This window comes from Melospiza georgiana, chromosome 1 (assembly GCF_028018845.1).
Source record: "Melospiza georgiana isolate bMelGeo1 chromosome 1, bMelGeo1.pri, whole genome shotgun sequence".
Classification (NCBI taxonomy): domain Eukaryota; kingdom Metazoa; phylum Chordata; class Aves; order Passeriformes; family Passerellidae; genus Melospiza; species Melospiza georgiana.
Window position 1 is genome coordinate 64,694,071 of NC_080430.1, and position 15,918 is coordinate 64,709,988.

Consider the following 15,918-nt stretch of genomic DNA (forward strand, 5'->3'; position numbering starts at 1 on the left):
GGGGTTTTTTCACTTCTTCCCTCAGAGAAAATTATGGATGAGAAGGTAGGAATTCCATCTAGGAGAATGCCTTGTTCTTGGCTCCTGGTTCAGTGTTTTAGCAGCAAAAAGCTATAGCTATTTCAGCATCCTTTACTGGGATCAGTTGGTGTCAATGCACTTTCTCTGAACACACTCCACTTAAACATCTGTGTCTGTGCTGTGGGACAGGTATGACCCACCACATTCTGCAGAAGTTGTCACCGATCTTTCGGAGGGTATCACAGTGCTTTCCCTGGTTATGTCCCAAATTTCCTTGCAAAGGAAAGCAGGGGGAGGCTGAGCAGCACAGTGTCCCAGAGCACCCCTGCAACACTGCACCTGAAGGAGAGATGTAGTTCCACTTTACCACAGTTACTATCTAAAGTTTTCTAGCTGGTTAAAACCTAACAACACAGTACATGATTAGTCAGCACAGAGTGATTAGGGAACAAAATCCAGGATGCAAAAAGAAAATACCTTGCCCTGAAACATCCTGAGTAGCCAGTTGTGATCAGTGTGATTCTCTACAGCTCAGGGAATGGCAGCAGAGTCTTAGTCTTGAAAACGTTATTAAGGGCTTTAAAAATAGATGCTTCTTGATGCATTTTAAGTTTTTCCTCTTCCTTTCTTCTTGATGAATGTTAAGTTTTTCCTCTTCTTTTTAGCTCACAGACGTGAGCAAAATGTGCAAAGAAGTAGCCTCCTATTTATTTCAGAATCAAGTTCTAGTTGAAAATAAATTTCTTTTCCCTGTTGTTTCCTAAACTGCACAATTCAGCTTGGAGCAGAGATGCAGAGATCAGCTGATGATCACTTGCATGCTTTTACATATTTCCTACAGAAAAACAATTTAGTATTCATGGATATTCATTCAGCACTGTAGAATAACATGCAGGAATTTTACTTTTCTGAAATCAAGAGGACAAATACAATCACTACTTTATTTTGCACATGTTACATATCTACCACATTTAAAAAAACCCATCATTCCCCAACATCCTTCCCTCAGAGGTATTTCCATTAGGAAAAATCTATATAGGCAGTTTCTGATTGTTTTTTTAGTGAACCTAAATATTTAAATTCAGCTATACTGCATTTAGCATTCACTGTCCTTGGGGAAGTGAAGAAAGAACCGAAATTGAAAGCATCAAGAAATGGAAATACTTACTTTTTGTAATTCCTAGTGCATTCAAATATCATGGAGCAAGTGTTCAAATAGTCAGGTATCAGATTCTCATCCCAGTGAGGACAATGGAAACAAAAAAAAACAGGCAGGAGAAAACCAGAAAAAATAAATGGAAAGATGGCGTGAGCAGATAAAAGGTGGATAAGGAGAGATGGAAAAATTGTCACAACAGGTGAACATCCTGTGGAATGACATGTGGAATTTTACACGCTGACCTCAGAGACAAGCAAGTTCTGAGATGGTTCCTGGGGTACAATTCTTCTCCACCTCCCTGCGACCACAGTCACCTGATAACATGGTAAGTGGAAGAGTTGATACCTGTCATTTTTATTTAGCAGTTTTCCAACTCAGTTTGTATGCAGCTCTCTCAAAGAACAAAGCTTCTTGAAGGACAGCACTGCAGAAGGGTAGACAGGACTTTTTGAGGACCCAATTTTTGGCAATATCTTTCACCTCCTGATTAAGTTTTCCTAAGAAGCCCAAAAGATTTACACACAGCTGCTAATGCTACTGAATAGCTAATGGAAACAGCCTCAGTCACATAAAGAGGTCTTATTCTTGACTTGGAGGTTGTTGGAGAGGAAGCCACCAAGGTAAACCATTCTGTTATTTCAACCTGAGCAACCTGATCCAGTAGGGGGCATCCCATGGCAGGGGGGTTGGATCTTTAAGGCCCTTTCCAACCCAAACCATAATGTGATGCATCTATGATAACTCCTAAGATAAAGGGCTGTGCTTTATCTTAGTGGTAGAACAGGTGCAATGCCCTGTCAGTAATGACACTTTCAAGAGTGTGTGAAATAGCAGAGAGGAGAACGGGAGACTGAACAAATACCGATCAGTTTCCCTCTAATAACTATGGAGCAGTAACTCTTTTTTTTTTTTGAGGAATAAAATAATTTCTGGAAGTATTTTTCCCTCATAAGGTTGCAGTAACCATAAGTAGAATTTCAGTGATTTTTCCACTAAGTTTGTTAAGCAGGACAGGATTTTCCTTTCCCTGAGTCCTAAAGAGGATGTGTAGTTTCAGCTCTCATGTCTCCCAGCTCCAGAAGCGGTTGCTCTAATCATGGGATGTGCTAGAAGCCAAGGTCATCAGCAGAGAAAGCCTGTGCCTTTGCACTCCCTCATGTGTGTCCCTCTGGCTCCTGCAGCTCCCTTTCCTGGCAGCAGCTGCTCCTGCTCTTCACGCTGCTTTTAAAAGCAGTAAGGAATGGGAAAGTGAGGGTAATACGAGTGAACAGCAGCAGCACAACCTTGCAAATGAGCCATCACAACATGTCCAGCTATCATGTTTTGTGTAGCTCTATGTTGGATACACATCTAACAAACAAACTGGCAAAAATCTAAAATACCTCCTTCTCCTATGTCAAATTCATTTGAAATGAGCAAAAGTTATTGGAGGGATGCACAGACAGGTAAAAGATAAAAGGTAAGCTACACATGTGAGCTACACATGGGACATGATCCTATACAATTTCGTATATGTATGTACAAAGCCAGTGTTACTGTGGAGCAGTTGGAAGGTGCTGCCTTGGTTTAACAAGCTCAGCTGGGCAGCTCCAAGTCCAGCTTTCCACACACTTCAGTGTGACAGCTTGGTTGACACCAATATTTCCTTTAGAGGCATCTCAGCATCCTGTGCGATTCTTGTCTTTCTAGCTCACCCTAGGAAAAGGAGCACTAGGCATGGCAGGTTTTCCTCCAGGAAGCTACAGCTTCTCCACCCTCCAAATTAACCTCATCCCAGACCCTCCCAATGGATTGAGGGCAATCTGAAGTGGTGCTGTTGTGAAATTTGCAGTTTCTGCCAGTAATGATTTGTCCCCCTGTGCTAGACACAGTTCATGCTTCACCTCTGAGGAGGAGGAGGGGTTAGAGACCAGGCTGCTGAATAAGATAGGATCTAACTCTGGACTTTCTTCAGTGCAAGCAGTGTAGTATGTTGGATTTCCAGGTTCTCTACACAAACTCCTCAAGTCTTTCAGATAAGTGCTCCTCTAAAGATAGTTTTGCTTAGGCTCTGCAATACATAACACACACGTGAGTGGTGAGAAAAGACACTCATGAGATTTAAGGCTGCACTGACAAGTTCCTTAAAGGCTTAACATCCTGAAGAGCATCAAGACGGGGGCTTGGTAACATTTGGATAAAACAGGATAAAATACCTTTCATTGTGCAGCACTTCCAGCGTAAACCAAACTGCCTTAGTGGCACATTGCCTCCCATGAACCCATGCCTTCAGGGATGCCCTTCCCAGCACTGTGAATTTCAGCTCAAACAGGAAACCAGTCTCTTGTAACAAAAGTAGGAGCATAATGCTCCTCATCTTCACCACATCATGGTCAGAAAACCTGTTTTTCTGGTGACCAAGCGTGGTTTGGTTTTGTTTAAATTATCTCTCAGCTTGTTTCATGTTTTTTTGATGATATAAAAAATGCCCTAAAAGCACTTTTCTGAGAAAATTCTTTTGGACTTTTAATTCAAAAATCACTCAATTTCTTCCCCCCCCCTCCCACTTTTTTTTCCCTCAATTTTCAACCATTATTAAAACTAATATCAGATTTTTTTTGTCTGTGCTTTATAAATTCCTGTCTTTTTCCTGCAACTCTAACTACCTGTAACATTTCCTTGCAATCTTCCCATCTAATTGCCTTTCTGTAATTAAATATTAAATTTTTCCCATGTGAATTATCACTAGGACCTAATCCCAGATCCCCAAATCCCATAGTAAAGATCTGTTCTGCACAAGCTGACACAACAGTAGTCAATTCATTGAGCACAGACTCATCTTTTCCACGAAGGCATTTAGCATCTTTGCTAAAACTGTCTCACTAGCAATTTCAGCTAATAAGAAATTGAAGTTAGCACAAAGCTCCTGGAAATAAATTCTGCAGAAGACATCCCTCTGCTTTAATAGAGATTGAATGAAGTCCCTTTCTCTTTCCCAGTGTCCCAAACAACACATCAAAACAATGTTTAGCAAATGAGCTACATTTCACAACATCCTTGCATCAGAGGTGGACTTGGCAGCATAAATGCACTAGAGAGAGGAAAGCTGGTTGTTTGGGGTTTGGGTATTTTGGGGTTTTTTTCTGTCCAGCCTGTTTTCTCACAGTACTTTAGGATTACCCAAGATTACTCCGTTATCTCACTTGGGTCTCCAGTGGCTATTAACCCTCTATGTTGCCTCAGCACCAACACCAGAGACCTTTTCCCCTGCCCCTTGAACTCAGGTTGTAGAAGTGCTGGGGAGCACTGCTGTTAATTCCTGGCATATCCCACCTAAGTTTGACTCAAATCCCATGAAATCACAGGAGGGAGAGAGGGAGATGGGTGCTTTTAAAAACAGGCATTCTGAGTTCCCTTTAACCAAGCAAGGGGGAGAGAGCTGGAGACATCAGCTATCATCTATATGGTGATTTCCCCCCATTTTTCAGTTTGCTTAATGGTTTCAAAGCTACTGTTTTCTCAAGTGCAGTGGGGGTTAAATAGTATATGGAAAATGTTATTTAATTTGAAATGTTCTGCAGGTCTTTCTAAGTACCTCCTGTGCTCTTTGGTAGGAGTAACTGCAGGCCAGGTATCAGCAGGTTTGGTGTGGCTCACGGAGATGCATCTCAGAAAATGTGGCCCATAACGCTCCTTCTCAGATTTCTTAGCTTTTCTGCCCAAGAATATTAGAAATGTGACACTTGAAATCCGTTTTCCCTAAACATTTGGTCTCTTCAAGCGCCTTCACACAATGTATGTGGCAGGCAGATGCAACGGGGACACAGACATGGCTGAGACAAATGCTTCCCCTTTCAGCAGGGGACGTGTGGATTTTATCCTTGTTTACTGCTGCTAGACAGCTCCATACACTGCTGGTAATGACTGTATCTGGTTTTTTTGGGTTTTTTTTTTTGTGTACTTACATCTTACCCAGTAGCTTTGTTCATGGAAATAAAAGTATTCTTAACAGCTTGGAAAACTTCCTTTGCTTTAACTTGGAAAGGCTGAATTCAGTTCCCAAGGACCTCAGTGGGAGCTGGATAAAGCAAAATCCTTTACCTCTTACCACACTGCTACTGCAGCAGATGCTGAATTTCCTTTTACTGATTGGTTAATATATCCTTTTGTGATTGCAGTGTACCAAAAAGTCCCACATTTCTTCCCATATGTATGGTTTTAATGAGCTTCTGCAACCAAGGAGACCCAGACCTTCTGCTCCTTCTACAGTCTCTAGTCATTTTAGAGCCCCAAAGCTTCAGTCTCCATAGGAGCTGTCCTGCACCAAAGAGCTCTCTGTCCCGGTCAAGGAGATTTGGGGTATTTCTCACTCGTTTTTTCGCATACTCCCTCTCCAGAGTGTGTTTATTCTCCCTTATGAGTATCTTGCCTAGCCAAATCATAGCTCTGGGTAGAGCTGCAAACAAGGACAGCGTGTCCTCTTACAGCCCAAGGGGGAAGAGGAGCGACAAGGACTTTACAGGTAATGTTTTTGTATGAAATCTAAAAAATAAATGGTGTATTTACCTTAGCTAGCAGCCATTTTCAGTTTGATAAATAGGTACAGTTATCCCCAGGACATCAGGTTAGTAGATATAGCTTAAAAAGAAATAGAACTATGCTCTTTCTTCCTTCAAAAAGAGCTCTGCCAGTCTTTGTTTTCCTGTCTTTCTTTGCTTCTCTTCAAACCCATTAGTTTGATATCTTTAAGATCTTTTTAAAAACAGTCTTCTATTTCGAAAAACCATGTCAAATTGAGAAGGAGGATCCCCAGAAATAGAGCACTGTTTCTACAGAAATAACTCTGATTGATGAATTCTACATAAATCACCAAATAAAAATCTTTTAAGATAATTAGAATGCCAAGGGATGGCAGCTCATCTGCTGAATATAATAATTACATTTAAGGGCCCCAATGTTCATTGGAAAGATAATCTTCACTTGCTTTGTGGTGGTGTTCCATGAGATATCCAAGTCAAATGTGCTTGTGTTTGTTATTCTGTTCAGAACCTGGTGATTAATTTAACTCTTGTTTGATATGTGCTCAAGTACCTGGAGTGCCTTCAGGCACTCCAAAGATTTCTACCCTCTGATAATAAGACATGAGAGAAAGCACCATGATATTTACAAATTGTGAAACTAATCACACCCAGACATTGTTACTGAATGGATTTTCATAAAGCTACTCTGGATTTATGCCTCCAGAGGTTAAAAAGCAAACCATAACTTTCAGACAAACTTGCCATCACAAATGGCAATATTGCTTTGAGCAGAGCAGTTAGAATCTGTATTTCAGGCTTGCTCTATTTTACAACACCTTTAATGAACAGCACATAACCACAGGCAGCTGTAGATCTAGTCTCATAAACCATGCCAAAATAATTAAAAGAAAAAGAGGAAAATGCACATGTTCCCAAGTTTTGTCATTTTCCCACCACTGAAAAAGGATTTTTAAAACAAGCCCTCCATAATGTTTTGAATGTTCAAATACAGGGCTGAAACAGAAGCTGTAAGCACTCACCATGCCTCAAGATAAAGTGAAAATTTTCCATTCAAATCAAAAGAAAAAAAAATAATAGGAAAGGCAATTTCCTTCTCTGTTTCTGTGAATTAATTTTAGAGATTGGCAAAAACCATAAAATTCAGATTCAGATATAAACCTGGGATCATATGGCTCAAAATGGAACTGGGTAATGTATCCAGACCACCACAGTTGCTGTCAAAAAGGTAATAACTGGTTAGTGGGCAAAGTCCCCTATCTCACAGCATATTTCCTGGCAACACTACACCTTATATCCTGCGTTGATGCATCACAGATATAACACCTTAGGATCCTGTGACAGGTATAACGTTTTTTTAAAAACAAGTACATAGCTGGGATAATAATTTTCACTAAAAAGTTTGAGCCTCATTTGTGGAATCTCCTACAAATCCATTTCACTTAGTGAAAGACAAATTTTACTTAAAAATCCAGCAAGAAAGGATATTTAAATACAGCGACTCACCTAAAATATGACCCAAATCCCAGTCTTTATGTCGATGAGTTCCTGATAATTCCAGTTTAGTCTGGGACTAAAAACAGAAGCAGACAAATATTTAAATACATGAGCTTTTACAGAAAGCATCCATACTGGACAAAAAGGACAGCATGAAATGGATATATTAATATTTTTCATTTTAGGAAAAAGGAGTTTATTAAAGACTATCATTCAGCTAATCTAATGTGTTGCCAATATTTTTTATTTGATACCAAGGAAATAAAGAGACTCAATAAAGCAACTTGGATGTTGACAAGTAATAGGGAGCTCGGTCCTAGACACTCATATTGCCTCCTTAATCATAACAGTTCCTACATTGTTTAAACTATAAATCACACAAAGTGGTCAAATACAGCTTTAATTCTCAGTCTAATGATTACATTGGTCAATTTCCAAGACCACAGCTAAAGGCCATGAGAACTTTTTAAATATTTTCCCAGCCATATACATATTATCCGGAGAATAAAAAAAATAAAGAAAAAGGCGAGCAACCAAGAAAGAAAAAGAGCAGAAACCATATAAAAAGCACAATTGTGAAATAAAACATTCAACAGGGAGTTACTGCTCTGCAAGTGAGCTTTGAAATTACCAGGAGACATGAAAATTTTGATTCAGCATCCCACTGAATTTTCATGATCATTTTGGAAGGTAGAAGAGACCATATAAAGTTGGATGTCCTTACAATGGGCTTGAGGGGTTTCAGGTTTCTTTCTCTCTTTCCCCCCCCCCTCTTTTTCTTGTGTGAAACAGACTGTTCATAGAAAATTATTTCAAGAGCTTTCCCTTCATTTTCCTGTGCAGAGCTACAACAGAGTGCTATTAGCATCTGGCTCTGCATATGCCTACAAGCTCATTCATTTCAAGCCACTTTCAAAATCAGGGCCTTGACATGTGATAATTCCCTAAAAAAGTCTGATATGGATGGAGTTTTTTTCTTAGAATGTACTTGAAATTTCAAAACACTCCCAACTCCCTGCAAGTCTCCTCTCAAGAGACTAACCTTCTGGGGAATCACTCCTCATAGTGTTCCAATAAAGAAGCAGCCTGACAAATGCTTAGTATGATGAAAAAAAAAACCTGAAAGACATTAAAATAAAAATATGAATATAAATTTACAAGCTGCATTAGTCATAATTAACCAGCCAGGAGAAATAGCAGTGTATGAAGTTCTGCTATGTAAAAAGAATTGAATATTTTAGCAATTCTTTAGGAAGGTACTGAACTTTTCTTGCGATTAATTATTCATCCATAAAACTTTCCTTATTTCCTCCTCAAATTACTGCAGAACTTTCTTCTCCTCGGTGAGATCAGGAGTGTAATCACATGCATGTATACAGTGCACAGACAAAAACATATACCCATCAAAAAAGCCACATCAGATACCACCCCCAGCTTCCCCCAGTTGTACATTTGATGCTTGCTGGTGCCATTAAGCAAACACAAAACAACAGCAAGCGCATTCTGTTGAAATGTTTAGCTAAATGGAACCAAAACAGTCACAGTTCACAATTTCATAAATACATTAATTAGAAGTGTCTCCAAATAGCATGTGATTTTGAATTATTAACATAAAACACTGCATTATAAATGACTGCAAATTGCATTCCTTAGTGCTCTCCATGCTTAATTTATTATGCTGTAGGAAAATTTGCAAATTACTTCACTGTTTTATATTTAATGGATAGTTTTATATGTATATTGTTTCATTAAGATAAAATTAAACCACTGTGTACATATTATATGCCTTTCCAGTGACATAAATGTCACTAGAGACCCTCTGACTTTGTCAGAAGGGAAGTGTGCTTTCTGTCATCTCCTGGATTTAATAAAGTGGTGCAGAGAAGTTTTGAGTTTCTGCCCTTTCCGTGCCCATCCATTATCCCCTCTTCCAGACAGCCCATTTCCAAAGTTTGCAGAGGCGCTGCTGAAGTTTCCTGCATTTTGAAAGTATGGAGGGGGTTGGTGGGGAAGCCAGGGCTGCTCCGTGGTTTGAAGGCAAAGGAGTTTCTCCAGCAGTGGGCTCTGCTGCTAGGGCACTGCAGGCACCATGCCACCCGTGCTCTGTGGGTGCAGACGGAGCTGGCAAGCCAGGTGGCCCTCCTGCACGGAACCCCACAAGCACAGACACCTCTGGAAAACCCCTTCAGTCTCCCAGGAAGAGGAAAAAATGGCTGCCATGGGCTGGCTTGCTGTATTAACAGGGTTTTTACTGTCATATCTTCCTGCAGTAGGGAAAGGATGGAAACAAAGAGTATTAGGAAACGCTGGTGATGCTAGCGGGGATATGTGCCAGGAGAAACACTGGGGAGGGAAGGTGAAGGACACCATGTATGAAAGGAAAATTCATTAAATATGTAAATACAAAGACATCAATCTTTGACAACTTCTTTGCATGCTGTCTGTTCTTAGCCATTTGTCTTCCCTATGTGTAAATTCCTCAGAAGAGGAACTGCCTCCAACCATGTGCTTGGTGAGTGCCTGTAACAATGGGGACTCAACTTCCCTGAAAACCTGAAATGCAAATAGACCGTAAATAATAGATATTATTTATGATACATAAATAAATAGCAAAGGGCCATGAAGATGCATCCTAGATGTGTTTAAAGAGGCTGTATGATTCCCTGTTTTCTGAGAACCAGTAACATTTCTTTGGTGGATGTCACAGATATTTATTTGAACTCACTTTCATGCCTTTTCAAAAGACAGCAAAGTTACTGGTTACCTGAGTGCATGGGTTCTGTGTAGTTTTCAAAGGTGCTTTTGTTCAATAAAAATACAGCACAATAAAATACTGCAGTAGAGTAGTAGGTGGAGAGGTGGAGAGATGGCCTATTTGGGAAATTTAAAAATTCTGCTGTAAATTGAAATTGTATTAATGAAATTGAAGCTACAAGACGATTCATGCAAGAGAGAGAGAGAGAGAGAGACAGCCCTCTGAGCTATTCTTTTCAAGTAATGAAGATGAGACTGTGTCAGAGATTGAGGTGTCAAAACTGGAAGTGCTGGAACAAATTCACAAATTAAAGAGCAACAAGTCACCATGACCAGATGGCATACATCTGAGAGCTCTGAAGGAACTTAAGAATTAAGTGGTTGAGCTGCTAACAGAAAAATATGCAGCCTTTCATTAAACTGCTACCATGCCAGAGGACAGGAGGTAACAAATACCTCGTCTCACAAAATCCGGAAGGTGTGTTCCTGCAAGCTTGATTAAAGCTGCAGATTGCTTTTCTCTTTTAATCATCCTGGCTTCAGAGGGAAGTTGGGCACATCCAGCAAAGAGAGCTGCCCTCAGCCGACGGGAGCCCCTGGTGAAAGCCAGCACCAGCATTTTGCTGACTCAGCATACAGTGCTGACCATTAACCTGGCTATGGCTGGGGGCCTTGCAAGGACTCACTTCAGTGATAATTAAAAACCAACTGCCCTAATTACCCCCTGCCTTCTTAAACAGCATTTAGATTCCACAAGTCCCTCTCCCTGGCAATATTTTCCAGATAGCTTAACTCTTTCCTGGGCACATTTATGAATGTGATGACAGGACAAATCTATCACCTTACCAGCCCAGGAATATCCTTCTGGTTTTATCTTCCACTTCTATTTCCTTATGATCCAGATAAAAAAGCTCTTTGCGGTAACATTCAGAGGAGAAAGCACAGAGAGGAAAAATAATAGTTCAAGATCTACCTGTGCAGCACATACCACGTGTGTGCATCGTTGTGTAGATTTTTGGGTGCGTGTTTGATCACCTAGTGCTGTAGAGCACAGCTGCTGTGCTGCTCCTCAGTGGGCACACCAGCACAGAGCCCAGCTGATGCACAGGAGGCCGTGCAGACGTGGCCCCACAGCCTCAGGTACACCCCACAGCCTCAGATACACCCCACATCCATGGATCATCAGTGCAGGGCATCAGCAGAGCTCCCCAGCCTTCTCCTGCCAGGCATGCATGCAGACAGATCTCACCTCCCCAAAGGCAAGGCTGGGTGATGCAGAGATCTCTGATCACATCTTCTGGGTGTTACAGAACAGAGAGTTTTTGCATTATTATGCTCACATCAGATTGACCTCAGTATATCTTCCTGCTAGGTGCTTAGGCTGTGACAGACAATTTCAAGATTTAGGTAAGTCATCTGTACCAGTGAAGATCTCTACCAGTCACTGGTACTATTAAAAATATGTCTCTCTTCCAGAGGGAACACACTCGACCTTCATGCCCAGCCACTTTTTGTGTTCTTACAGTTAATGAAGGCCCTCGGGAAACAAGTTATCTCTTTGAAGATTACAAATAGATTTCAAACTATCAAAACAAGAGCTGTGGGAGAGCAGCTTAGCCATCCCCCAAAAAAACCATGTTGAGAGTTAAAAAAAGATACAGAAAAAAAGAAGATGGGGTCCTTCTGCAGCAGAACCCGCACCTTGTAAAAGCTTTCATGTGTGACAACTAGAGACTCTCCTGCCATTTCAAAATATTCAGAACTGGAGAACTGTTATCTAGGAAACACAGAAAAGGAGGGGGAATATCTGCTTGAGAATAACCAGACACTTGCTGCTTCAGACACATATTCCCAACCTCTAAGAGTGAGAATTACATCTCTAGTTCTAGGGAACACCACAAGCTATTATTCAGGGCGAAAGAAGCTCTCTTTCCAGTTTGGATAAGTTGAAAATAAAACATAGACACATGCAGGAGGTTTGAGTTTTTAAAAGTATTTTTTCCCACAAATTAAACACTATGTAAGAGGAAACTTCTGGCCACGAGCAGTCTTGATTGTTTAGAGGCTTCACAGCATGCTGAAACCATTTCTCTTGCATCGGAGGACAGCTGTAAAGCAGCAGATGTGAAGAACCCCTGATTCAGATGCACGGGCTGGGGGCCAACTCCTACCTTGTCAGTGCTACTCAGCCTGAACACTTGTCCAGTGTTGTGCAGGCTGTTGTCCAGCCTTCACTGGAAGGACCAGTGCTTGAGGACTCCTCACTGAATGCAGGAGCTTGAGGTGTGCGGAATTTGTTCTCTGAAGCAGGCGGTCTATGAAGCAAACCCTTTTCACCCACAAATGCAGCAGAGAAGTGTTGGTTATATCATCTGTACACTATAACAACCTGGGGATTATGATGCTTTTTAACCCTGGATCATTCCTAACTAGAGTTGATGTATCAGCACAAAGAAGGAGGAAGACTGCTGCTATTTTCTAACAACAGTTGACAAGCCTGCTTTCTCCTTCCAGTGCATATATACTCATATTTTAAAGGAAAACATGTACATTTGTTCAGGACAAAAAAATTAATAACAATGAGCAGCTTAAACTTTGACTTAATTTCTTGGTATTCTTGAAATAAACATCTGTGAGTGAGCAGCAGGGGATGAGAAGTCCAAATCCCACTAGCAGCAGTTTGGGTGGGCTGATCATCATCTTTCATGTTTTCTCCCTCTGGTGGATCTGCTGGAGAAGAAGGTCTATTTTCCCCAGTATCTCAAAAGTCTTTTCTTTTACTACTACCAAAGGACCATTTCTCCCTCATCTTTATGTCAGTTTCCACCTTCAGAAAGGCAAGTTTAAGCAGATACATCAAAGTCCTCTGGATGGTCAAAGTCACTCAGTCTTCTCCTGGAATGGACAATCCCAGGTTTTAGGTCATGATGGAAAGTCCCATCATGAGTGACTTTTGTGTTTTCAAAATCTGTTGGAGGAACCACAAACAGATGTTCTTGCAGAAGTGTGGAAAACAGGATATGTGTGGGAGTCCTTGCTGGGACAAATGGTGGCAGTCCTGTGGATTAAGTAATGGCCATAGGCCTTACACTCAGCAGAAACCATCGGTTTAAAAATATCTAACCCTCCCAACTTATTCCCTGTGCATTCCTTTCATGGCAGTCACTTCCTTATCCTAAATCGGGCAATAAATATGGGCAAATTCACAACTTGCTCTAGTGACTTTTAACCTAGAATTCTATGCAAGCTGCTTTCATGTTTTATCACAAGTGAATTCCACGCATGATTATGAAAACCAAAATTTTCCCATGCTTGAGTCAAATCAAGGCCTATGCCAACATTTTTGCAGTCCCTATGCTGGAGCAGTGCAACTTTTTCTTCCTGAAGCCATCACTGGAAAACTCCACTTGGTTCAGAAAATAGACATCCTTTAAATACTGTGCAGTGGTCACTGGCTGCTTTCAAACAAACATGTGGTGCTGACCAATACTGACAGATACAGACACAATACTGTGTCAGGGACACACTTCACAAAGAGACAAGACATTTTCTTTATGTCTCTTGCAGCCACTGAGCTCTCTGGGCTTCCTACAGACCTTGATACTCTCCCAGGAGACAGTCCCAGCCAGTTGCCATCTCTCTGGCTGCATCTGCTGGATGTTTCATAGTCACTTCCATCTCTACACTCTTTTGGAACCACCAGAAGCTCAATTTGATAAGCTTCGAGTTGGCCTGAAAAATGCGACTGTTTTTCAAATCTCTAATTGGCTTTTGGCAAAATTTACCTCAGGCTCTATTTTTTATGGCATCTTTACTGTTAGCATTATTTTCTTCTGGTCGAAATGATAGGCAGGCAGGCAAGGCAAGTGACACAAATGTACGAAACTCTCAGAAAGCAGATAAATACTAAATGAAACTGAAATTTCTTTTGCATAGCTTAAACAGGCTCAAATAACAGAATCAAGATGACCTTGAGTGAAAACCAAGCATGGTTTCTTGGCTCACAAGCTTAAGCAGCTTCAGGACTTTTGTCTTCCCCTAACAGAGTTTGGACACAGAGGCTGGTGGATGCAGAGTGTGGCCCCAAGCAGGCAGTATGAAAGCGGGTTTGGAAAAGCCAATGTAATCTGTGTATTCTTACCACTGGGACAGCTCCTGCCTGCTGGAGTTAATGGAGGCAGCAGCTCTGGTATGGTGCCAGGCTTCTCCCCAACTCCCTATCCTTCTCAATCCAGCCAAAACTGTTCATCTGGAAATTTGGGGGTATGATGAGATCAGCCTAAAGCACTTCTCCAGCCAGTGCAAGAGAATTCCACAGCGGATGGACCAGCTTGCTTCTGTTTGATGTAGCACAGCACTTAGGGTAAGGTCATTAACTTTTCTAGGATGTAATTTCTTTCATTTTGTGGAAGTCTCAGGTCCCTGAGCTTTGCTCAAGACCCAGAATCTAATGTCTTTTTCTGTTTTCTCCCTGACAAGTCTCAGAGATATTAAAAATCAAAAGAAGACTCTAAGGAGCAAATAAAGTCTCTTTAAAGTACTGTTCCACTTTTGTGTTAACTCACAGAAGCTTTTTGCTCTCTCTTCCTGGCCCCAGTCAGATCTTGCATAAAAGGGAAAAAATGCACTTAAAAGTGCTGTTTTCTTTCCACTTCCCTCTGCACCTCAAATCATTAGTCTTTCTGCATTTCTCTTTTATTCCCAGACTAGCTTGTGCCGAATCAGATTATAATACATTAAACCTCCAAGAAACACAAAGCTCTCCAAAGTGCTCTTTGGGGTCTCCATACATGTGTTCTCTTGCTCTTTCCTGCAATAATTACTGCCATCCCAGGGTCAGCTCCTGCGTGCAGATCCCACTCCGACACACAGCCTCACCTCCTGAAACACTATCACTGCAAAATGAATTCAGGATAGGCTCTGCCTGCACATCGCCGCTGCTTTTGTGTGCAGAAGCAAGGGAAATGCCTTGTCTGCAAGGATGCCCTGCCCTACTTTTCCAGGCTCAGTCCCTTTTTTGCAGAAAGGGTTTTTTCAGCTTCTTTGGAGAAATAGGGATGGTGGTATTCCAACCCACTTCTTTGGAACATCTTTATTCCCTCTGCTAAAGGCAGAGCTGTAAAATCACAGTCCTAGCCTGATTGGCATCTATGGCAAGGCTCCCCTGATTTCAGCAAGACCATGGCCCTTACACTCATAGTGTCAAGTGATGACAGCCAGTGCTGGGAGAAGTTCAGCAACATTTGTGCTTTCAGAAGGAAACACTTTCCTCAGCTTGCCCTTTACTCTGAGCAGGAAGAAGGTTGTAGAGGGATATCTCTGCTGTAAAGAATAGCCTCATCCTGGGACAGCCCAGTGCAAAGAGGTGAATACAAGGCTATTGCCAAGCACATTGACATCAGTCAAAAAGCAAACAGAAACAAAACACAGTGAGGCACTACCCTGAGTGTGATTAGACTCATTAGTCACAGGTTATTGGAGAGCAATAGCTCTCATACTCCCCAGTAGTACTTCCCACTCCCCATAGGAGGAATGTAAGGAGCTCCAGGAGGGGCTCAGAGGTACAAATAGCCCTTGTCTCTGGTGGCCAGGGCTCCTTTGTCATGTGGCTGCTAAAGCTCCTGAAACATCTGCTGCTGCAGAGGAAGTCAAGTGAAAGGAATGATCCAGAGCCGTGGGTGAGCTCTGCAGCTGGAAGCACCTGGGGACCACTTCTGCCCACTCAACATCATTATGGCTCAGAACACAGGAGCGGTTATGAACCTACAGTAAATGAGTCATTGCAAGTTCTGCAGAAAATTTATTACTAGGGGAAAAAAAAAGTATCAACCTGAACACTTGACTTCCAAAGAATCAATGTGCTCTGGAGCCATGTACCAGCTTTTTTTGGCTTCTGCAGGGGCAGAACACACCAAAATCCTTGGTATCATCAAAACTGGCACTGTGTTTTTCCATCAGGCCTTACACACA

General features: G+C 41.5%; 1 long non-coding RNA gene across 1 annotated transcript; it reads right to left on the reverse strand.

Annotated features, from left to right (window-relative positions):
- Nucleotides 1–655: 655 nt before the first annotated feature.
- Nucleotides 656–8,316, reverse strand: LOC131089806 (uncharacterized). Its single transcript, XR_009115272.1, has 3 exons — nucleotides 8,237–8,316; nucleotides 7,204–7,270; nucleotides 656–929 (listed from the first exon to the last, which is right to left on the reverse strand). It is a non-coding gene; the product is annotated as an uncharacterized LOC131089806 (long non-coding RNA).
- Between the last annotated feature and the right edge of the window lie 7,602 nt (nucleotides 8,317–15,918).